The sequence below is a fragment of the Melospiza georgiana genome, chromosome 14 (assembly GCF_028018845.1).
Source record: "Melospiza georgiana isolate bMelGeo1 chromosome 14, bMelGeo1.pri, whole genome shotgun sequence".
Lineage (NCBI taxonomy): Eukaryota > Metazoa > Chordata > Aves > Passeriformes > Passerellidae > Melospiza > Melospiza georgiana.
The window spans coordinates 18,273,359-18,298,305 of record NC_080443.1 but is presented as its reverse complement, the minus strand read 5'-3'; the positions used below and the strand labels follow the sequence as shown (position 1 = coordinate 18,298,305).

The 24,947-nt window shown below is 42.7% G+C and overlaps 1 long non-coding RNA gene across 1 annotated transcript in view; it reads right to left on the bottom strand.

The window, feature by feature from the left end:
• The window catches only part of LOC131089240 (uncharacterized), a 52,044-nt gene that overhangs the window by 22,887 nt on the left and 4,210 nt on the right, over positions 1–24,947 (bottom strand). Inside the window, exon 3 of the long non-coding RNA XR_009115226.1 lies at positions 13,183–13,286. This is a non-coding gene — a long non-coding RNA (uncharacterized LOC131089240). The remainder of the gene's footprint in view (positions 1–13,182; positions 13,287–24,947) is intronic.

Below are 24,947 nucleotides of genomic sequence, written 5' to 3'. Positions count from 1 at the left end.
CAAATTACAGCCTGATTCAGATGCTGCCTCATATGTGGCTCATCTGTGCCTTCTGCCAGCCCAGGAATTGCTGGGAGTTCGGCAGGGCAGGGCTTGGAGCTTCAATTTAATCCCTTAGTGCCTGGCAGGGGATGCCCCAAGGGAATGGAAAGGAGGTGCAAAGTGCAGCCCTCCCAGATTCAGGGCAGGAAGAGTCATAAGGACACAGAGCACTGACAGATGGATTTCCCTGTTCTGCAGCCCACAGTAATTGAAGAATTATTGTGCAATTAGTGGCAAAATAATACAGAGCAGGAAATGGATTCAGGTAGATGTTAATGTCAGGGAGGGGATATTGAAGGTGGCACCACGATGTCACTTGGTTTATGTCCCTTTATCTCCTAACAGAATCTATCCTGGGGAAAGGAATACACTCTGGAATGGGGTTTTGCCTTCACTCAGCAGATTTTGCAGCCAGGCCTTTGAGGGCTCCTGTGATATGAATCCTCCATCACCTGCAACTGCACTGACCTCTCTGTGCATTTTAAAAACTTGTTTTCTTCTCAGAAGAGTTCCTCCCTGCTTCTCCAGAGCTTCTCTTAACTCTTGCCATCTTGGAAAGGCTTCAGTCAAGCCCTTCAGAGGCAGATTTAGTTTTCATTGCTCACATGTGATGTGCCTTGCTGACCTTTTGGTGCATCTGTTAACCCTGGTCACCATGACACTTCAATTTCCCCAAAGAGAAAGAAGGAACCAAAAACCAAAGGGTTTCATCTGCAAAGCTTCCACCTCTGAACTCCATAAAACATTGTTTAAATTGAAGGAGCTAATAAGTATCAGAAGCCTTTTTTAGAGCTCAGAGAAGTGCAGAGAATACAGCAAAGGAACAGCAATGTCTGCAGAACTGTGATTCAGATTTCTTGTACCTTCTTTACAGAGCTCACAGAACTTTTCTTGGGTATTAATTCTGTCCCTTGTGCTTTGTGCTTCTCTGACACTGAGCCAAGCCTGCTCAGCTAATGCTTTTACAACTCAAAGAACCTATTTTATCTCATTATTTTTCAGCCACTTGAAATTAGGGTTTGAAACTGCTCTTACAAAGAGCCATCTGAACGGATGAGAATGGGAAAAAATAGCTTAAGTGCCCATCAGAGAAATATCCTGACTGTCAGCTGCTTCTGGGGAAGAAACCACTGCACTGAGCTACAAGAGGAAGCACCAAGAGCTCTTTAGCCCCCGTTTTGTTTCTGAAGAGGAAATTGTGTGAGCCTGGTTTGAGGAACAAAGTGGGGAGAGCTGAGGTGTGAACTCTGCTAGACCCCAGAGGTGGTGGCACTGAGTCTGCATTTCAGCAGCTCAGAGAAAAATGCACAGAGGGGCCTTTTCATTGATCCCAACACAAGCATGGAACCAGCAATTCAGCACCTTGTCTGTGAGCATCAAAAGGGAAAAGGGCAGGAAAGGTGTTGTGCCTAATTCTCCACCACTGGTAGGAGTAAGGAAAGCACTCTGTGAATGTGCTGTCTCTATGGTAACTCTCTGTGCAACAGGGCCCTCAATGTATGGATCTGCTCACTGCTTTCTGCACTGCACAGGAAATAAATACCTGGACTTTCTGTGTGAGCTCTAGCATCTGTGGATTTTACTGACTTCTGAGCAGAAGATGTAAAAAAAAAAATTGTCTTATTTCAGATTTCAGTTTTGGAGCTAGACTGCCAAAACCCCTAAAAATGAACCAGGTTTTTATCAGCAGGAAAACAATGAATGGGAGAGAAAAAATCCCTCCAGTGAAAAGGTCTTTTGTGCATAGGGGAAGAATTTTTCTTTTTTTTTTTTGTAGTGTGTACTAGAGCTGCCTCCTTTCTCTTTCATATGCTCACTGTGTCTCAAACATGGATTTAAGGAGGTGTAGATTTTGTTTCTCTGAATGATGATTTCTCTGGGCATTACCCAAAGCCAGATTGCCTTTGCCTCCAGCTGGTCATATTCATATTTGAGTTTTCACTGGATCTTTTTGGAATAAGTGGGACTCACCTGGACTCGTGTAGATCTGGCCCCAAGGAAAAGTTTTGGATCTGCAGATATTTCAGCTCCTCAGCACTTCAGCTCTTTTTCCTGACACAGGAGTGGTATTTCACATCCATTTCAGAGTGCAGAGGTGGAAGGAGAGGGTGATGGCAAAATCACAGATTAAAAGCAGTGATGCAGATGGACAAAATTTCTATCCCACACTCAACAGTGGCTGCAACACTGCCCTTTTGACCACGCTTTGGTTACTTCAGTTTCCATTCCCCTTGGAGACAGAGCCTCTCCTCTTTCCCAGTTCCTCTTAGAAGCTGCTCCTATCCCAGGCTGCCCCAGTCATTTCCACTCTGTGCTGACACAGAAAAAGGGGCTCAGCCCAACAGGAATCCTGGGAGGTCAGGGGTGTTCCACCTCTAATAACAACCCAAGACTAAAACATGAAAGTAGCCCATAAACAAGAGTGAAAAGGAGCAAAAAATGATTTTGCTAAGAAGCACTGAGTTCATGGCAGGTTCATTAGCAAGGGGGTTTCCTACTTTTCTTTCCATTGAAATACAAGGAAATAAAAAACCCCAGTTAATCTGCTTAATTTACTCACATCCTGAAACCATTAATAAAACCATTTGGGAAGCCAGTTGAAAGTGATGTTGGAATCCCATTTTTAATTCTTGTAACATCTCTGGAAAGTATCACAGTGGGCTCTGCTCTGGGTTCAGGCACCCACAGAGTGGCTGCAGCAACACAGCACAGTAACACCAAGTCCTCCCTGAAATCCCAGGAATGCTTTATTCAACATCCTGAGCTGAAGCCTGCAATTATTCTTGTCCTTATCACCAAGAGTTTTACATGTATAATGTCCTTTTTTCGAGGAACTGGTGGCCTCAGTCGGCTCCAGCATTTATAACTCACGTTTTTGCTAGCAACAGAGGGAAGTTAATGCAATTTTAAAAGATTTTAGGTCAAGTTCATCCATGTTTAATGCACTGGGAAATAATCTAGCTCATTCTGTGCATCTCAATTTGCTTGACTGCTTAAAACAGCGACTGTGCCTGTGTCCAAGCACAGAACAGGACTTACATGGTCAGACATACATAATTTGTGGATTTTACTGCACAATGGAAATGCAATGGCTTTGTGGCTGTGCCCTGATGCAAAAAAGGGGTTTCACTGGGAATAGTGGAGCTCCCTGTAGGTGTTACACTGGCAGGAGTCAGTGGGAATGCAGCATGGCTGGGCTGATGAGGACTCTGGAATTTTGCCTGTTTCCTCTGAGCAGGGGCTTTGTGCCATTTCCCGCTCCCAGTCCTTGTCCTTTCCACTGGTGCCTCCATCCTCACCCACTGACACTCCACCTTTCCACTTCCTGCTTTTCCATGCTCTGCTGACACATCCTTTAACAGCAGCAGCAGCTTTGCTCTTCCTTCCAGCCACCCTCCTACTTCCTGTCCCATCCCTCCTCAGATCTGGGGGTCTGACCCCAATTTCCCTCCTGCACACATTTCTTTGTTTCCTGAAATGTTGGTCTCGCTTTGCTTTTTTTCCTGTTCTTGTCTGACTGGTGAAGGGAGCCTGCTCAGGAACATCCAGGAGCTCAGACCATCTGAAAAATGTGACAATGGTGAAAGAGGGCAGATAAGGCCCAAGCAAAAGATGAGGATGAGTAAAATGATTTTCATAAAAACACAAACCAGATAAGTGGCAGCAGTGAACAGAAGTATTTCACACTCAGAGAAGACTGAAATCAAGATGGGGAAGAAAGTCTGCTAAATTTAGCTAATGTTGACTCAGCTGATGTCCCCAGGGTGATCCACTAGATCTGCTTTACAGTTTCCTCAGGCTGCTGCCTCATATTTGAGTCTATTAAAAGGGATTTCAACCAACAGAACAACCCAAACACCTGCCTCTCCCCTTCAAAAAAACAAACTCCAGAGGGTTTATCTGCAAGTGCTCTTTAGTCTGTGCTCTGTGCTGAGCCTTCCTGGAGGACACGTGGTTCCAGGAACCACTGATCTGCTTCAGGTACTGCTGACCAGCTGGAGCTGGGAAGAACAAGCTGGAAATGCTCAGCTGAAATCCTCATTACTGAGTGTTTGGCAGAATTATGAGCATTCATTCTTTGAAGCCAGTGATAAATGCCAACAAAAGCTGAATTTCTAGGACTGCCTGTTAAAGTGCCTCCAATGCCCACATCCCAGGGAGTGTTTGCATGCCAAAATATCTGATTTAATTACTACATCTGATATATATCAACCAAAATATTTTTAAGTAGATGCTGTAAATTGTAAATGAAATACACGAAATCCTCTCCCACTTTACTCCTACAAAGGGCTTTTAAAATTTATAAAGCTCCCAGAATGTCCCTCAGACAGGCTGGGTGTCCAGTGAGACACAGCTCACTCAGGTGAAACACAGAATGCACAAAGCAGCAACTGCTTGTTAAGGATATCAGCCCAAGAATAGCATCCATCTGAAACACCAAGGAGAATTTAGGTCAGGAGAACATAATTACCCAAGTTGGAGTTTGTCCAGGTTACCTGGATTACCACTGCTATAAAAAGCAGAGTGGGACCATCAGTGAGTTATTAGGAGCTGTGTTTAGCAAGGCTTTGGAAGATCCTAATGTGAATAAGTGTTCCATTCCAACCAACTTTTGGGATGAGTTGTGCATCCATTTCATTAAAATCTCTTTATGCCATGGCATTCAGCTGCTGCTTTCTGGCCAGTCACAACAGTGTGATTTATTTTTTTCTAAAGATTCAAGCAAAAACATTATATAGCATTAAATCTTCTGTATTAGATAAATAATAAAAGCTATTAAATGTTTAAACACTGGCAGTTGGTCAACTCCTGCATTTTATTTTTGGTTCTTTGTGATCTCAGCCCTGCAAGGAGCCTCCAGGTTGAACAGGATTAAAGACTCTCCTTCCCATGAGCCCTAAATTGGTATCTCCAGCTCTAAACCTATTAGAAAGGCAATCAGTTCCCCCAAACCTACTGCAGCATGCACCTGTAGAGCACAGTGAATTTCCAGATGCAGGCTCATAGCTGGGTTCATAGCAGCCTTTGCCTGGAGGGGGGTTTGGGGAACCCCTCTGTGCAGAGCTCACCTCTGTGTGTGGTGCCAGCTGGGGCAGCCTGACCTGCTCCATCACCACCTGGCACTTCTCACTGCCTTCCCTGCACTTTGCTTTCAAAGAAATTAAAAATAAACCTCTCATTCCCAGAACAATAGTTATTGCTAAAGGAAGTGGAGGCAGACTGGGGCATGTTCAAGGTTGAGTAATCCCTGACAGTTTTCCCTTCTGTGCTGGCCTGTCCCTTGCAGACCTATTTGCTCTCTTTGCTGACTCACAAATCCACGTGGCAGACTTAAAAGACTTTATTATAAATACACCAATAATCTGAGCTGTCACTCCTGTGAGCTGCTAAGCTTCTGCTTGGGGCAGGGGTAATAATGAGTTCTTCTATTCCTTTATTTTCCACGAGGAAGAGCTATGCATGGATTTGTTATCAGACATCTGCCCTGTGGGATTCTACAGCTACTTATTCCTACTTCCACATTCTGGGGAAGGATGGATTCCCTTGGTTAATTTGCTTGTGAGCAGAGGAAAAAAAGGGCAGCTAAAGCTCCTTCCTTTGTCTGTGTGAATTGTGGCATTCAGCAGCTCCTGGAGGGCTGTGGTGCTGCACACAAGGGCTCAGGGAGCACAAATCCATGACTGTGTTTAGCAAAGCCTGGATGTGGCACTGGGTGCCAGGGTTTACTTGAGGTGTTGGGGCTGGGTTGGACTCCATGAGCTTTAGGGTCTTTTCCAACCTGGTCACTCTGTGAATTCTGTGACTCCCCAGCACCCTGAAAAGCAGAGCAGCCTTGGACAGGACTGTACAAGCTTCTGAGAGAGATCACAACTGTAGAAAGGAGGCTGTGACTGGAGCTTTGCCATCAACAAGGAAAAGGGAAGCCATGCTAAGCCTCCAGTGAGCAAAAGTTCATTACCAGCTGTTCTACCCACAAGGTTTTGCTGCCCACCCTCAGTCTCTCTGTCTGCACCTTCCAGCTCCTCAGCCTGGGGCTGCCAGAGTAGAAGAGCTCCCCTATTCACATTTTTATTCTGTGATGTTAATCAAGTAGGCTAATTATATATATGCCAGGGTTGACATTGGCAGGAATCATGGAACTGGAACCACCTCCCACCCCCTCACGCTCCCCTTCTGTTCAGACCTGGGCTGTTATTAAACCCCTAACACCAAATCACTTCCATTCTGTTCTTCCAGTTATGGCAAATGCATGTGCCAATTAGACTTTTGCCCCTAATTTGCATGTGCCCCTGAGATTTGAACAGCATGCCTTAAGAAAATGGGTCAAAATTCAATGAAAAAATATTCTACCACCACTGCTTCTACAAAACCTCTGCCTTCCTTGAGAACATGTTGGTTTTCACGTGTTGGCACAAAAAAACCCTCCCCCCAAACATGAAGCATTTCAATGCAGTTAAATTATTCTCTCTGCTTTGGCTTTGTGCCCAGGAAATATTTTTGGGGTTTGCACATAGAGCTCTCTCGTGCATTTCCATTCAGGAGCAATAGGATTGATGCTGAAATGATTGCTGTATTGCTGTGCTCTGCAAACATTTGCTGTGTTGTCTGCTGGAGACAGAGAGGGGGTAATCACTCGTGGGCTGTTTCTGTGGGAGAGCCCTCGTGCTGCTCCAGCCATTTCAGATGCACTGCAATTTGTTCAGTGTCAGAACTGGCACTGGAGAGGCTGCAGCTGCTGGGATCACACCTGGGAGCCAAGCAAACAGGAATTCTTCCCACAGTGGGCACCAAGGGCACTGCTGAACCAACCTCACTATTCAACAAATACATTCATCAAGCACAATCCTGTAAGGCTGTCATTAAATACTGCACATTCTGTCTTTACTCAGGCAATAATATAACCCCTCACAATGCTTTTAGTTTATTTTAGCATTTTGCAATTCCTCAGATTGTTCCTATCCACTTTTGGCCATGTTCATCTGCTACTTCTTAAAAATAAAATTTAAAAAATCCCCCAAGATCTCTCTCTTCATTATATCAAGTAAGAGGCAATCAAAGCCAGATTTGTGTGGGAGCTCACCCAGACATGTTCTTTAGAGACCTGAAAAGGTCTTTTTGGTTCAATTTTCCCTATTTCCCATTTCAGCTGCTGGGATCCAGGAATTCCCCCCAGACTCAAAGCTCGTTTCCCTCTCAGGTACAAATGTGTTGCTCTAAGTTTTGCACATCACATTCCTTGGTGTAAAATCTTGGCTGGACTCAGAGAGACTTGTTTCAGCAAATGGTCAGAACAAGTCAAGATAAATCAGGGGAATTTGTGTTCACACCTAGAAAGGTCCTCCAGTTTCTGCTTTCTGATAATCCTGTGGCAAATTCTAGGCAGGCAGTAGGATCATAAATTGTGTAACCACATTGCCACAGATAACATCCAATGTGACTCAGAGCAAATAAAGAATTTTTTCCTCAGAAGCAGAGAAAATATCAGCTCTGTAGGAATTCCTGCTCCACCTGAGGCAAGGATATGAAGGTCAGTGGGTGGAGCAGGATTGCTTTCCACATTTCAGTTTGGGAGAGGAAGATGGTTCTGAAATGAATTCAGCATCTAGAGAATAAAATACAATGAGAGATCCCCCAAGCTACTTTGCTTCATTGTGGGCACTCCAAGGAATTCCACAAATCTGTTCATCACAAAGTTCATCTGATGGACAGAGCTTTGTGTGCACATCATAAGTAGGACAAGGACAGAAAAAATAAAGTTCTATTTATATCACTGTAAACAGATGTCCAAGACAAGACCAAGCAAGCAGCCAGAGAGACAAAACCATCCCAAGAAGCAGCCAAATAAATTCTCATCCATGGAAGCTCTCAGTGCTCATCTCAGCTGAAGCTGGAGGTGTGCACACAGCTAATTAGTACTTGCTTCTGCCTAAATTAGTGACCTGTCAGAGCAGGGTGTAGGGAACAGATGAGAGATCTCCCACACCACCCCTGTGGGATTTAACAGAGCTCTTCTCCAGGGCTCTGCAATTGTGGCACACAGAAAATGCACCAAGGCTTTTCTGGCTGCAGCAAGGCAGAGTTTCTCCAAGCAGGTACAGACCTCACCCCACTGGGATGTTCTGGGGCTGACCAGAGCCACCAGACTGGGTGCTTTCCTTGCAAGGATCCTTCTGATCTGAGGCACTGGAAAACAAACACCTGATATTCCCCCTGACTCCAAGAGCAGCTGGGTTAGCTCAGGCTCAGAAGTCAGGGAACAAAGGGTCCCTGATAAAGCTGCTGTAGGCCCATCTGCTCAGAAGTGATTTCTGGGATGGAGAAAATGAGAAAGGGAGAAAAGCCCTTAAAGCACAAGCCTTTTTTGGGTTTTAGGATGAATCCTTTGCAGTTTGTGACTGGGTTGCCAGAGCAATCCTAAACCTGTCTGAACAAAGGTAGAGCTGAAGGCACACACAAGTGGGCAGGGTTTGTGCCCTCTCTGGGGCTGCTTGGGCACCTCCACCTGCTGAAACATCACCCAGCAGGTGCCACATCAACTTTGGGGAAGGATTAGTACAACTAATGGGTAGTTCTTAATTTTGTACAATTAAACTGTGTCTTTTGAATACAAATTCTTGTTTCAAAGGCTGTTCCCAAGGCTCAGCCACCTCCTGACTTTGGAGAAGGACAGAGGTTGCTGGGCAAAGGCATGGAGTGGTCTGGCTGGAGAGACTGAGGATACAGCAAACCTGGGATCTAGACCTTCACACACCTAAATCAAAGAATTTGAAGTTACTGTGGACAACAGGACTGATTTGTGGATGGAGAGGGAAAAATACTTAATTTCCCTTCCCACAACACCCCAAGGTTATTCTGCAATGAGCTGAGAGCCTGCACCCATTGCACTCCTGGGGTTCCAAAGATGTCCTGGAGCTGCAGGGACCCATGGAGGGTGAGCACAGAGCCCTGCAGGCAGTTGCTGTGAATCAAACACAAAAGAAAGCATGCAGCTCTGCACTGGTACCAACAGAGAGAGATCCCATGGCAACTTTTATTCTGCAGCTTCCAAACAAACTGCTACAGCAGCGAGCAGGAGAGGTGGGAGGTGGGTGTAAAACCACAGCCATGAGACAGCTCCCTCCAGGACATTTGTGCCCACATTTCCTGGCTCCTGTTTCGCTGTTATTTGTAAAGGAGCTGAAGAAGCCAGACTTTTGCCAGCCTGTCACTGGAGAAGGCACCAGCAGCCACAGCTCCAGCTCAGCACAGAGCAGAATCAGCTGTCTATTAAACTATTGGAGAACTTTGCAGCGCAGCTGCCTTTGCAGCATAAATTATTTCTGTTAATGGGCCAGGTTGGCAAATGAATTCAATTGTTTCCTCTCAAATAGGGTTTTTGCATCCAATTTTGACAGGGTGTTTGAAGTGAGGGCTCTCAACTCAATGCTTTTTGGAGAGGTTTTCCAGACACATTTCTGAAGAACACCTGGGAATTTGGTGACATTGCAGTATTTGTAAGATCTTGTATAACACAGTAACAAGAACCAACTACTAAGCATGACCTAGAACCATCTCCATCCCTGTGCCACAAGTGTCTGTCAGACTTTGGATAAGCTAAGTGAAGGAAAGGAGCAGGACATATGGGGAAAAAACCCCAAGGAAACAAAAAACCCAACAACCCCACATTTTCCTTTAGACAGCAAATGCTCAGCCTAACCAGTTCCACAGTCAGGATGCTGGATGGTCAGTTAGAGAGTGGCATGAGCTGGCATTGCTGCTGAGACAAAAACATGCCCAGCTCTGGTCTTTGGCAAGTTACTCCATCTTTGACCCATGCCAAGTGATGAGAGGCCTCCCAGAGGGTGAAATCCACACCCTCCTTCAGCCTTTAGTATCCAGTTTGTGTAAGAGTAACAGGACTTGCTGGTGGGATTTAGGTGTTAAAGGCAGCTTATGACTGCTGGGAAAACTCAGGTTTTGTCTTTGTTTATCAGGAACACTCCCAGTGAACATGGCAGCACTTTCCATGATGAGAGAAAGAGGAAATAGTCCACCTCCATTAGCCAAAAAAACCCCATAATAATGTTGCTGGACAAGTCAGCACAGAGTGGCCATTCAGGAGAGGCTGCAAAGGAACAAAGCTGAGTACCTAAGGGTTGGACTCATGATCCTTGTGGGTCCCTTCCAACTCAGAATGTTCCATGACAATAGGGCTTCTATGGACAGCAGAGTATGTTTTCTTCCATATATTTACATTTTTAATCTGGTACCATAAGGTTTAATCACTTTTGACTCAAAAGGCAAACAGCCCGTGTTGCTAAACCTCCAGCTACCAGCACAGCTTTTTAAACCAAGCTCTTGTTTAATGATAACTCTGGTATCATTGATTTCATTCATTTTAATAACCCCCTGGATTCAGTTTGTTCTGTGTTGCTGCGTCCTCTGCAAGGGCAGTGATCTTGCACATTATAATGGTTTCTGCATTAAGCATCTTCTGTGAAAAATCAGAAAACGCCAGCTGAGCAAATTGCTGGGTGTTGTTGGGGCTGTGCTTGGTGCTTTGAAAAAAAGAAATCCATCTCTCCTGCAAGCCTTAACCAGGACTGGTGTGCATGCCAGCTGTCAGCATGGGGGAAGCAGGGTAATTGGAGCGATTAAAAGCTCACAATGGTTACAGACACGCTTTTGCATTTAAGGTGGAGTGAAACTGTGCTGTGACAGTGCCATGGCTGCTCTGGGGAAGGCTGTGGAATCCTAGCTGTCATCTCTGCAGCAGTATTTTATATTCCGGAACCTTGACCCCACCAGTTGGCAGCTACATAAACACCTCCAGACATGCTGGGGAGCACGGCACAAAGGGATGGATGTGCTGACCCCCAAGCTGTGCTAAGGAGCTGTGCTTTAAAAATATCCTCCACTTGAATATAAAATGAAATAGTGGCAATTTTAGCAGCTAATGTGAGGTGAACACAGGAGGGCTCTTATTTATTGTTGCAAACAGTGCAGAGAATGAGAAATTTCCACATATATTTGATAGGATTCAGTAAAATCTCAGGGATAGGGATCCAGAATCTCTGTAGAAATCAGGACCATGCAGAGAGCAATGACATTACAGTTCATTTTAATTACTGCACCAGTGGGATTTTGCAAATTTATCTGCTGCTTCACCCCCTCAAAGGATTGAGCCAAGCAATATGAGTGTGCAGGACATCTGAATATCATCTAAGTTTTCCAGAAAATAGTTATATCTTTCTGGGGCATAAAGGAGACCTTGAGGAAAAACAAACAGTGCTGTCCTCTACCTCCAAAGGCTTTCTTTACATGCACATTTCACACTGGATAAAAATAGCCTTAAACCCTGGGTTAAGTAAGCTTCTTATATTGGAAAAACCTATTTCAAGTGGACAAAGGAGACAGAAGTGGCACACCATAAAAAGGCCTTTGGTTTCAGTGTCTGCAACTTGAAACACCACCCTGGTCTCATCTGCTGTGTCCCAGAGGGAACCAACCAACACTGATTGCAAAGAGCAGAGTAAGCATGAACAGGGTGTGCGCTGTCTACTTCTCCTTTCTGCATTTCAAGATCAGGCTAAGTTCCTTTTCAAGCCTAACTGGAAACTGTGAAGAAATATTCACAAGGAAAAGACAAAAATCCATTCTGTATCTCTCATCAGTACTCAAAACTTACAAGCTGGTCAAGATCTTCACTACAGAAGAATCAACTGCAGTCATTTCCATAATTAGTAATTTTGAAACTGTCTCATTAGTACTGAAACATTTCTAGAGACACACAGAGAGCTTATTTGTGTTGTAATTATTTCTGAGTTACAGTTCAAAGGAAAGTTGAAGAAAGTTAGAGAACAGGATATGAGACTTCCTGGTGCATTTGCAAAGTGCAGTGCATAAAGCACTTGAGCTCTGTAGATTACTCCAAAGGGAATGGGGAGGGAACTAAGGAAAGCAAGCCCATTGTTTTGCTAAACTTATTGATCAAGTGTCCAGAAACAAGAGTGAAAAAAGAGCTAAGCAAGATATTCAGAGACTGCATGCTACAGCTCAGTTCTGCTGGTCTGTTCCTCTTGGCTACATTTCAAGCAAACTTGTTCACTTCAGTGTGCCTCAGTTTCCCCTTAAACACCCCACACTGCCCCAGAATAAGAAGTCAGAAGGTTATTCATTTCTCATAATTAGCCACACAAAGATTATTACATTGGAGGATTCTGGCCTGAGCCCTTAAAACTGATCCTGGTAGGACTAGAAACAAAAGCTTTATTATTATTAATAATAATATTATTTCTTATTAGTTACTACCATTCTCCTCAGAAGCCTTGTGGTCAAACCCAGAGTTTCTGTGAGAGCTCCTGGGGTAGATGCAGGACCAGCAGCTGGGTGACAGAGGGAATTCATCACTGTCCTACAGCAAGTCATTCCCACACCTGAATCCATGCCTTGGAGATGGACACCAGCTTAAAAGTGAAATTCAGTGGGTCCCTCACCACACCAACTTAATGCTACAGCTCTGGAGGCCAAGCTCCACCACTGGCTGTGTTCAAGGTCTAGAAAGGAATCCATTTTGCTGTATAACAAACTCCTTTGATAAAACTGAGGGCAAGACAAAAACCAGGAAAAAGTGAAACTTGATGAAGAAACCCTTCTGAATACATCAATCCAGCATTACTACTGAATAAAGAATTAAAGTAATAAAATCACTAAAGAAATCACAATCTTTAGGCAGAATTAGGTACCAATACTGATGATGGGTGGCTGTGGAAAGCTGCTGTACCCTCACAAGGTTCAGTCAGAGAATCCCCACCTGCCTTGAACCAGCACAAACACATGCAGCTCTTCTTTCTCAACATAATATTTAGAACATTAACACATCTCCATAAAACCCTTTAAACCAAGGTTTTGTATCCCAACCTGATGCAAAAATTATTAGCACTGAGAACTGTCAGGGAGGTATTTCAGGGTTCCATGTGGGTTCTTTTTTCCCCTCTTTTTCTCTGCTAAAGGAAATATCTTGGAAACCTTGGAAAGGACAGGCCTCCTGTGTCTGTTCAGTAATGAGCCATGGCACATCTGACCATTTGTTAGTGCATTGAGAGGGATTTCTCCTCCAAGAATAGATAAAAAGGAATTAGGGCTAATTGAACAACATACCTGAATAAGCCAGAAGCAAGAATGCAAAACTCTGAAAACTGCAGATCTTCCTTCAATTTTCTCTTGGACTTTGCCATGGGAGATTTTGCCAGCATGGAACAATCCTTTGAAGCAATGGAACAAACATGTCAGTCATTTAAAAAGATCTCATTTTAGACCAAAAGCTGAATTAGTTGCCCACTCTAATGGGGACAGATATTAGGCTGAAACCCACAGCTCCACTGATTCAGCACATTAGTGTCTCAGGAGACAAAATGTTCCTGTTGTCCAGGCAGGCTGGAATTGCAGGAGAGCAGGAAAGCTGCCCTGCAATGCTTTACAGGGCCTAAAACTGCAAGCAAGGGAAGCACAATTTTGTTAAAAAGACAGAACTGAAGTGGGAAAAAAAACCAACTTACTTGCAGTCTTAATTTATTTCAAAACACAGACATAGATTCATCTGGATTTAACAGTTTTCTAGAGGAGATGGGCCATGCCTCTTCCCTGAGAAATCAGCAATGACACTAAGCAAGTGAAGGCATATAGCCAATGTCAAACTGTACCTTGACAAGTCTACAATTAATAATAAACACTTGGAAAAACCAAAGAGTTTAAGGACACCTGTGTTAAAGGGCGAAAAAAGAGAATTTACAATTGGAACATGATTATTGGGCTCAATGCAAGGGTTATTAGGTGAAACTGTGTGGCTTCTACTACGGGAAAGGCAGATTAAAGCATAATAATGAACTCACTGGGTTCAGAAAATTACTTGTAGGGCAAACAAAAGAATGAAAGGATTAAAAAAAAGTACAAAAAAGAAAAAAGATTCAACAGCCATCACATTCACGGTAACACAAACAGATAACACAGGCAGTGTTTCCACACACCCCACCAGTGCTTTCCCAAAAACAGAGCTGGGACTTGTCTCCCTCAGACTAAACAGGAAACAAGAACTGGTTTGGACTGGAGCCACATATTCCCAGTGAAATGATTACTGGAGAAAGCATTTGGTACCAGCTTCAAAGCCCACCATAAGACAGAGATTGCTCATCTAATTTCTTTTCTCACATATGAACAGGAACTTCATTAAGATTTTAAATCCTGCTTTCTGTGGGGTTTTCACCTGGAAAAGCACATGGCACTGATCTTTAGGAATTAGTAGGATGGTGTGTATGCTACAACAATGAAAGTGCAGCAAACCGAAATGACAGCAAGCAGAAAGAAGATTTAGCACAGGAAAATACAGACTGAACATGAAATTCCTAGACAACACATTTGATGCACCACTATTTAATATTTAAATCCCCAACCTTCCTATTTATTCCTGTTGAAATGCATAATGCGAAAATAATTTTGACTTTTCCCTCCCTAAAGGCAAATTCTCAGCTTTGAAAATTTTAGCTCTGAAGCTGTCATACATCTGCTGTCTTTTTACACAAGCGTTTCACTAGAGATAGTCAGACAATGTTGGTTTCCAACCTCTATTTTCACCTTTTGCATTTAGAACTGAGCCCATGCCAGGCATTAGGTAGTTTTAGATGCCCTCCAGTCAAAAACCATAAATACTGTGGTGTGTGAGAAACTGCCACACTGGTAAATCCATTGTTCCTAATGACTACAGTCTACTAGCAAACCAGGACTTATTTATTCCAGACATTATGAATAATTTCTAACAACAAATCCATCTGAGAATTTTGCCATTTGCCAGCAAACAAAGGAAGTAGCAGGATTTCCCAAATTAATTTTAATGCATTATTTACCAAAGCCTCTTGTATAATGAGGTAGGGAACGATCTAAACTGATATTTTTCATCTTCTGTTTCTACAAAATGGCAAGGACTAGAAATATTCATATTTGTATCCTTCATCACCTTTATAAACACTGTGACCCAAAGCCTTATGTGCTCATTAATATGATTAATTAATGTGCTTATATACCATTTAATACATAGCATATAATGAAATATTTACTGACATGGCACCCCATTACTAATCATACATTTTGTCAATAAAGAAAAAAGTAGTGCTTGCAAAACTAAAGATGAATTAAACAAAAACATCTCTAAAATCCTCAAAAGACCTTATCAGAGTGTACTTTTCAGACAGAGCATTTCCTCCAGCAGTCTCACCCCAAGGCCTGCTCAAAGCCAATCAATCACCCTCTACCCTCCTCCTCATCACTTCCTTTTAAGCAATAGCTGGAAATAGCCCCATCTGCTCTGAAAATCAAAGAGCAGCAGCTGGTGATCAGCCCCTTTTAGAGCAGCCTGTGAGACTTAAGGATGTTGTCCTGAGCAACTCGGTCAAAATTAATTATAACCTAGATGGAATTAATTAGAGGCTATCTTTATTTCATCTCCATTGTTGTGCAGACAATTGTTTGCTACTCCTCACATGACTTAGTAATTACAGTAAGATGAAACCACTTAAGATGAAATGTCCTGAATGGGTTTTGATTCAGATTTACAAGAGTGTGTTTGCAGGGCTGGGGGGAGAAGAGTGCTGTTTGTTAAATACAGATCTCCACACACACACACACATAAAAGGTTTGTCAGCTCTTATTATTGCTCAGTTGGGGCAGCAAAACAAGAGTTTTTGTTAATTAAAAAAAAATACTAACTAGAAACAAGTTATCTCTAGCACAGAGAAATTGTGGTGGAATTCTGTTGTAAAATTCAGATTTTGGATTCAGGAAGCCTTGCTCTCCTATTTGAAGGTGTAAGAAGCTTCCTGAGATCTGTTACATGGTACCAGTAGTTTTATCTTGCACTGTAGGAGGGAGTTTCTATGGGCACTTGAATTCCAAGCCAGATCAAATGGCTCTAATCAGTATTTTTTCAACCTTTTATCAAGGCAGGCAAGTGCCTGCACGTGATGCAGAGGCTTCTCAGATGGTTTTCAGCTAAAAGGAAAGTCTTATCAGGACTGAAAAGAGACAGTGGCAGATTTCTACTTGGTTAGTAACCACTGCTCTCCATATTAACATCTTTGATTAGATTACAGGAATGAGATTCTCTAGTGTGATAGTATAAAAGCCATCTGAGAACAGCAAAAAACCCCCAAACCTTGCATTTAAGAGAGGAAAACATCCATCTAGTTGTAATCTACTGAAGTAGTTTCTCCCTAGCAGCATAACAAAGCTAAATTATTCTAAAACAATAATGTCTGTTGCACATGGGCTTGGGGGAGGCTAAATGGAAGCTGACCCTCCCTGTGGACATGAGTGCTCCATGTTTCCAGGGGTAATAAATAACATATCCCCTGCTGGAACCAGCAAATGCAGTGCCTGGCACTCCTGGGAATTGGCTAAACTGAGCACAAAAGTGGAGCTGAGTGATTAATTCATGTGGTGCCTGCTACCAGGAAGATCCACAGGCTCTGGGTCATGGGGACATTAATTTTAGAGTGTGAAATCCTATGAAATTATCATGACTTTCACATGTATAATACATGAGGAGGCAGGGAGGCTCAGCTTCATTCTGTCTCTTCTTACAAGCAGTGGCTCATGAGTGAATTTTTGCTTCATCAGTCATGTGACAGCCTCAGGAGAAGGAAACAGCAAAGACAAAATGGTCCTTGATAGCAGCAAACTGTTCTAAATGCGCTCAGCTTTCTCATTTCTGAAAATACCACAGGAGAATTTGTTAAAAATCAACAGGAAAACCATCAGGTGGTTTTTGGGGCAGGTAAGTCACAGGCATTGCAGTGGGAGCCCTCCCAGGCGTTCCAGAGCAATCCAAGACTTTGCTGAGGTAATTCCATTTAAAATGAACATTCTGTATCCATCCCTGGTTCTACAGCAGTGATTTCACATGGAGGTACAGAGCTACACCCAGCAGTTGGTCTTTGGGTACTAAAATATTGCAGTTATACAACACATACATGCAAAATGTTCAGAAAATTAAAACTGAAAAAGTACACAACTCTCTTGTGGTTGTCACAGATATGCAAGATTAACTAAGTGTAGCAATAAATGAAATGAATACACATAATTTCCTTAGACTTTAATAATCCTGTGACAATCTGACTTGATTTCCAAACCAATTTTCCCATTTTTTATCCTCTGGAGAACAATTGCTGTTTACCAAGTTGCTTCCCAGAAACACTGCTGTAAAATATTCAATCTCCTGTGAGCAGAAAAAGGTCATCATGGGCATTATGTTCAGTGGAGCACAGAAAAACCCAATTCATCCAAATAAAATGAATTACATGTGTTTATTTAAAAGCTATGATTTCTCATTATGTAATTGGTTTAATTAATAGGAATTTTAGTCTAAATCCAAAATGGCCACAAAAGATTCTTTGTAAGCTAGCAAAAAAAAAAAAAAAAGTGATTTATTTATGTGTGCAAAATCTTAAATATTTCAGACACCACTGTTCAAAGGATCTTTCTGTGATTTCAGCCTCATTTTAATCTTACCAGCATAAGACACTGTTTACATTTCCTCCTGCTCTTGAAGAGGGTTTACAAACCTTGTGTCCCAACCAGCCACACTATAATTTCCCACATTTAATTAGAAAATAGATGAGTTCAGTTTATTTGAACTGGTACTTGAAGTAAGCAATTAAGTGCTTCACTTAATAGGAGTGTGTGCTGTAAATCTGGCCTTTCATTACATGCACAGCTCCCCACACAAAAGGTTTCTGGTAGCAGACAGAAGCTTGCAGGCATTGCTTTAATAAAAATACATTATTTAGGAATATTGTGGTGTATTTCCACTGCCCCTGAGGGACTTACACTAATACAGCCTATTATCTGTCCTTATTACATTGAACTAAGTATGCAATTAATTGGCAATCTGTAGTGGATTATGGAAACATTCCAGATGGATGGGGGTTTATCACAGCATTTTGCTGCAGCAGATACTGTAATTTCCTAACTTTGGGACATTGACTTTACAAGAATTTATTTCTTTGTCACATAGGACTTGTGAGCAAGAATTTCCATTTCCTTTTACAGCAGAGGCAAGGGCTGGAGATGCAGCACAAAGCACTGTGAGATAACACAGTATTGCTTCAGCAGACTGTCTGAGCTCACACACAATGGGATGTGTGGGCTGCACCTCCCTCAAGAAATGAAAATGCAATCAATTGACTTAGTTAATATTTTGCTCTGTGGGAAAAACTCCATCAGACAGTCTGGGGCTCCATTAATCCGTGGCACAGCCTGAGCAGGAGAAAGCCCTTTGTGGTTTGCCAGCCCTCCTCAGCAATTTGGGGGGTGAGAGGGGGAGCTGTTCACCTCTCTACCCTTGCCTTCCACTGCCACTGGAGCTGGATAATGCAGGGAAAACCTGGGGAGAGGTATCTGGAGCTGCCATAGATGGCTCCACATGGGGACCATGGCTGTTGGGAGGGAGAGCTCACCTGGGAACTGAATCCAGACAATACCAAGAGAGCAGCAGACCCAGCAATGCATCACAGGGCAGGCAGGGGTTTGGAACACACCACTCTCCCAGGACGGGCTCTTTAAGATATCAAAATAAGATGTTATTGTGCACAAATCTCACCAATGTATTACTGACAGAAAGGAAGTGCAGAGAGCCCCTTTGAAACCAGCAGAACATGAGCTCCTGTTCTGAAGCAGAGGGAGAGGCCATAGGAAAAATCCCTCTCATTGTACCACACTTTGGGGCAAATGCAGACATTTCCCTCCCTGCAGTGGCAATGAGTATTGTTGTTTATTAGACCACCTAGGTCTGTGCAGATAAAAAGTCACCTTCAAACAGCACTCATGTCATGTAGCAGCTCTTACTCCATGTCTCAAGACTTGTGTTTTCTCCCCTCAGCATAAATGCCCAGCAAGCTCCTACAATGCATGGATAAGAGTTCTATTCTTGCTCAACTGGGTATCAGTTCCTAAAAGTGAACAGCTCACTGCTTTTCCTATGCACTCAGCAAGTCTCACAATTCCTGTGAACATTTATAAATGCATATCTGCATAGACCACAGCTCAGCCAAGTAACCCAATCCCCATGTGAACTACATGTCCTGCTGGAGGAATTTTCACTTTAATGTAACTTAAGATATAAATCTGACTGTAAGATAAAATACCTTTTAACTCTTCCAGCTATATCTAAGCCTCCTGATTCCCCCTTCTCTTTGGCACTTGCCACCCTCATTTATTTTCAGACTGGTAATTGCCCCCTTTACATTTCCATCAACAGACCCCCACACATCCAGCCAATCTGCAGATTGCTTTTGCCATGTGTTAGGATTAATAATTAATGAAACCAGCTGATTGTTCCAAGTGACCCATTATCATGTCAGGGCAGAGATGAACTAGAGAGAAGACAGGATTCATTTCTGAACCTCCAATTTCAATATCAAAGTTCAAAATCAAAACACCACCAGCACCATAAATCTATTTCTCTCAAGAGATCTCTTTTTTTCTTCAGAGCTGGCCAGAACAGTCCCTCAGCCTGGAAAGCAGATATTCCCATGCTCAGGGCTTTTTAAACATAAACTATTTGTTCTCCAGTATGTGGCATTTCTCAGGGCTTTTCTGACTGATTTAAGTATCATCCAGGTATTTAATGATAATCAAGAAGAGAAAAAGAAAGGGAAAGGGAAATGTACATTAGCATGAAAGATTAAGAGACATGAATATGCATAGCACACACACAAGAATAAAAAGCTGCTGTACAATGGGATGCCACAGAGCAGAGTGGGAGGGCTTCTGTTCATTAAGTGTTGATACAGTGGATTTAAATAAAATTGAATAAAATCCAATTTAAATGCCAGGATAAAAAGCCTTGAATGAGCAGGCAGGGAACAGAATGAATTTCTGTCCCTCAGAGGTCAGATCAATGCCTGACCGACAGCAGCTGCAGATGGTCGGCAGCAGAAGCCTGCAAAAAATAAAGAATTAAATGGTTAGATCAGGTCTGCTGATTCTTTTTAATCCCATTCTTTGCTGTTCCTGTAACATAATATTTATCTCTAGTACAAAAAAAAAAAACCAAAAAAAACCAAAAAACAAAGCCTATCACAGGTGTCTTAACAGAGTTGGTATCTTATTTATTTGCATCATGTCTCAAACCACCTTAGCCTCTACATGCATAATCCTAAAACAGTACTACTCAATTCTACAAGAATAATTGATACTTCAGCAAGAAGATTGTAAATTCACCCGCTGAGAGAAAGCAAACAAACAAATAAATGACAGCTCATCAATTTATTTGAAGTCACAAGCAAGGCTTCACTGGAGATAGCACTGCACAGCTTATTATCAGCCTGCTGCTAATGTAGGGCTCCCTGCTTTGACATTATTTAAGGATGACTAACTCATGTTACATTTATTTCCTCTAAACTTGCTCTGGGCTATATGAAAAGCAGGAATCAATTAATTATTTGCAGGACCATTCAGACAGCACTACAAACAAAATTTAGGCTTTCAACACAACACTTTTGTGGAGGGCAGTATCACATGAAGTTGTACCACAAGAAATTAAAAAATCCAGAAAGGTAAAAAAATAATTTTCAATGGGTTATAAAACCACTGAAGTGTTTTAAGTGTGACAGCAATTTAGATGGAAACATTGACATCTGAAAAGTTAAAAATGCAGATGGAATTGCATAGGTTTCATTGTTTTCAATCGTGTCTGCTTTCTTCACCACTCATAATTAATATTTACAGAATGCAAAACCTTTCTTAAGAGCCATCCTAGTGCCTCAGGATCAGTGTTTTTTTAGCAGATGACTCACATTTTAATCCCTTGCATGTCACGGTAGGGCACAGCAAAGGAGGGTGCTCATATTGTCTCCGGTTGGCTGCACAGATGAAATGGTGCTGCTGTGACTTCACTGTCCCCAAGGGACTCAGCATGGGCAGCATGTTTTAGTCATGACAGAAGGCAAAACCTGTGCGTGGTTATTTAAGGCAATCACTGAATCACTTTTGTGTTGTGCCTGGTATTGATTCACTCCTAACAGCTCTTGGCTTTCAGCAATAATCTCACTTTACCCTGAGATGTGTCAGGGACTGCACAGGTGGGGACAGAAGAGTCACAGAGCAGCCTCTAATGTGAATTACAGACAGGTTACATGGAGTGGATAAAACATCTTGAATTAGATACTCCTGCCTTCTTTCTTAATGGAGAATACCTGACCTGCTCTTGGGTTTCTGCTTCAAAAGATGGGCTGGAATCTCCAGCACTTCGATTAGACACTGGGAGCAATCCCATGCTTGTTTCAGGAATGGGTAGATGATTTATCAAGCTGCTGCTAGCTAAAATGAGATTATAATGCCACAGTACAATGCTATCTTAAACACTGTGGTTTATAATGCCATCTGTGAGATTATAATGCCATGATACAATGATACCTAAAACACTGTGGTGATGATGCCTTTTACCCACATACATTAGGAAAACTCTGCAGTAAGTAAAAGATAGAAGTTTCATCTGAAACTTGAGTGGACAGCACATTTGAAGGTACTTATTACCCAAAAGGATGCAGGTACATTGTGCTTCTTCTCTGCAGGGAAAAGGAACCAAGACCTCTCCAGGGATTTTCTGAGGAGTTTGCAAAAAAGGCCTTTTTATCATTTTAGAAGAGCAATTACTAAACCACTTCAGCCATGGAGTACCAGCAGCTGTCTATCTTCATTTTTCCTGAAAATGTTAAAATTGCAAAATGCACTGAGCAGCTGTGGATTATTTATGGTGCCTTTACTACCCATGGTCTCAAATGCACTGTTCCACATTGAAGGAATATGCCTTACCATGAATGATCTGTGAAACAGACAGTCCTAGCAGTTCAGTACTGAAAATGGGATGTCTTGAGGGAAAAAATAGAGCTGGTGAGAGTGTATTTCAAGTAATAAAGTGCATTCAGTACTAATTAATCTGTAAAGTGACAATATGAACAGACTGGCTGGATCCTCTTTGTCTGGTTATTTTGCTGCGTGCCAACACAGAGCTATTCAGGGATACCAGAGCAGTTTGTTAAGTACATGACTGGGTGGTACATGACTAAAATTTCCTGGAATTACATATGCACTTGACTTTTCATGTACAAAAAATCTGACTCAAACCTGTGCTAGGTTAGCAGTGCCATTTCTCACTTGTGTTTCAAAAAACTGGCTGAAGTTTCTGGCTTCAAGTTTGCAGATTCTCCTCCAAGACAACCATTTTGTTTGCCCATTGCACTGCTACTGGAAGGGGACAGCAACTCTTCCCCACCCAAGATGAAGTAAGGGGAAGAAATAGTCTCAAAAATCAGAGCTGTTGTCATGGAAACCAGAACAAGGATTTTCGAGGCCAAAATGGATGCATTTACAAATCAGAGACGAGGAAAATCCGACCCTTTCATAAAAATACGTTAAGTGGAAAATGTCTTTATCATAGGAAGTCAGGTATTTACTAGCTCAACAAATGCTGCAGTGTAAAGCAGTATGTGAGGAAATATTTTTTTCCTATAATACAATATGATCTCATCAGCACCAGTGGTTCATGCATTTGAGAGAAAGGCAGTAGTAGCCATAGAAACAGCCTGCTCTCCCTGAGTGGCAGAAGGTATCGTGTGACACCCACTTTTGGTGCTGGCCTCACACTCTGCCAGATTTGTGGCCGGTTTTGAGTGTCAGGGGGTTTTTGATGCATTCCAAGCCACTGGAACCAGTTTTATTCTGTGCAGCTCCACAGCTTGGGATTGCCTTTGAGAGGAGGTACCTAAGGGAGGGAGATTCTTTCTGCAGGATGGGAATAAAGGATGGCTACAGGGGTGCTTGTAGAAACAGTGCTGTTACTTTTCCTCCATGTGTTGTTAGAAAGCATGTTGCTACAGCACTGCAATAAAATCAGGGCCATTACACCATGTACTCTTTCAGTATTTGTGTGGAGAGATGCAGAAGTGAACAACAAACCTGCCTGAGGCCATAGAGCAAGACAAGGACAGACCTTGGAGAAAAAAAAATAAAGTTTTTTTCATTTTTCAATCCCAACCATTTACACAAAGCATTTCACCACTTCACCTTCTTTTCCCACCATGAATCTCCCCTTCCCCACATCAGCTGCCAGCACAGAGCCCTACCTAAAGGCAGAGCTTGGCTTGGACTCTGATCTCCTGTGACACATTTTCTGTTTAGTGCTGGAAATCAATGCTTTAAACTGCAACTTGAGCCCTGTCTGGGGACACGGGCTCTGAGTCACCTCTAGCAGCAGCTGATTTACAGGCAGCCCTTCAAAGCTGTCCCAGCTCACTGCTATTATCTTGATCTCACTGGTACCTTCCTCAGTATAAAAGCACAGGTTATCCTCTTGCTTGTTTGCAGTGCCTAATTAGGCCCAAGCTGTAAAGAGCCAGGCTGACCTTTAACAGCTCTTTGTACTGGGCAGAAGAGCTGCATTTGCAGTTTCAGACTGCTTGTTGGTAATGATGGTTTCCATCTCCTGTGATGAAGCACAACTTGAAAACAGAAACCACAGAGAAAGCTGCTGTGTTCTGCTCTGGAGAGCATCTGTGGGGGACACATCTGCCACACGTGTTTAATGAAGGTACTGGAGTACCCACACATGGAATAAACACTGAGATGGAGCAGTTTATTGTCCTAACTTCCTCCCACAGCTCATGGCTGCAGCAGGGAGCACAGCTGGATCACACAGGATCCAGCTGCTGGATCACCAGGTTTCCAGCCTGACTTTTTACACTCTCAGTGCAAAGAACAGGCATTGAAAGGGTGGTTGGCCTCTGACCTGGAAATTCCCTCAGCAGGAGCATAATCTGTGCAATTTAGTGTGAGTATTTTGTGGCTTTAAGAGCTGGTTACCCTGCAGTTTACAGCCTAATGTCACAGGCAAATAACAAAACTCCATCCAGCTGGATCACACAGGAAGCTGCTCCAGAACCAGGCTTTTATAGCCCAAAGTTTTGAAAATAAAAAAACCGATCTGGAACTCATTGGAGCAATTTGGCAAAGCTGAGATGTACAAGGACATGACTGCACACTATATATTATATATATATACACATACACCCCTGGGAGAGGCATGAGGCAGGAACAGCTTCCTCTCCCACACTTTGATCTGGTGTCTCACCTTTCCCTGGATACTCTTGGAGCAGAGATCCCCACACTGAGCAGTCAGCAACAACTGGGTGCTCCCACAACCTGCACTGGTTTTGTTTTGGGCAATAACCATCCCATGGTGGGCTCTGGGTCATTTTGTGAAAGGTAACCAAAGGCTTTGGACTCTGAGACCCACATTCCACACCAGGACAGAAATATGGGAAGCAGTCAAAAAGATGAGTTACAGTGGAAAACAAACTGTGCTGCACAAACAACAGGAACAAGAACAAAGAATGAATAGATCAAATCCAGCTCAGGTGGAAGGGAAGAAGCTGTGTGGGAAAAGGAGCTGCTCATAACAAAGCAGGGCAATGCCACTTGTATAAACCCCTGAAATGGCAAGAAATTTATTTGTTTCCTCAATGGCTCTTGACATCACAAGCCATGATCATGTTTCCATCACTTATTTTCAAAACTTAAGGGTTTTCCATACAACAGAGGACAAAACACTGGTTTCTTGTTACATGGTGGGTGTCAATACTGCACAGTGCCAAGAAACACAGCTGCCCTGCTGAGAAAGCCTTCCCTCACAAATCTAGGATGTTTCAAGGGGTTTTCTCCCACTGCTTGGACAAAGAGTCTGCATGCATTAAAGAGGTGAACAAGAGTGAAAATGAGTTCAGCAATGTTACCAGAACTTTCCCATCTCCTACTTAAACATGTTTTTATTAGCCACAGAGTGCTCTAAAATTGTTTGATGTTTTTCACTGTGTTTGCAC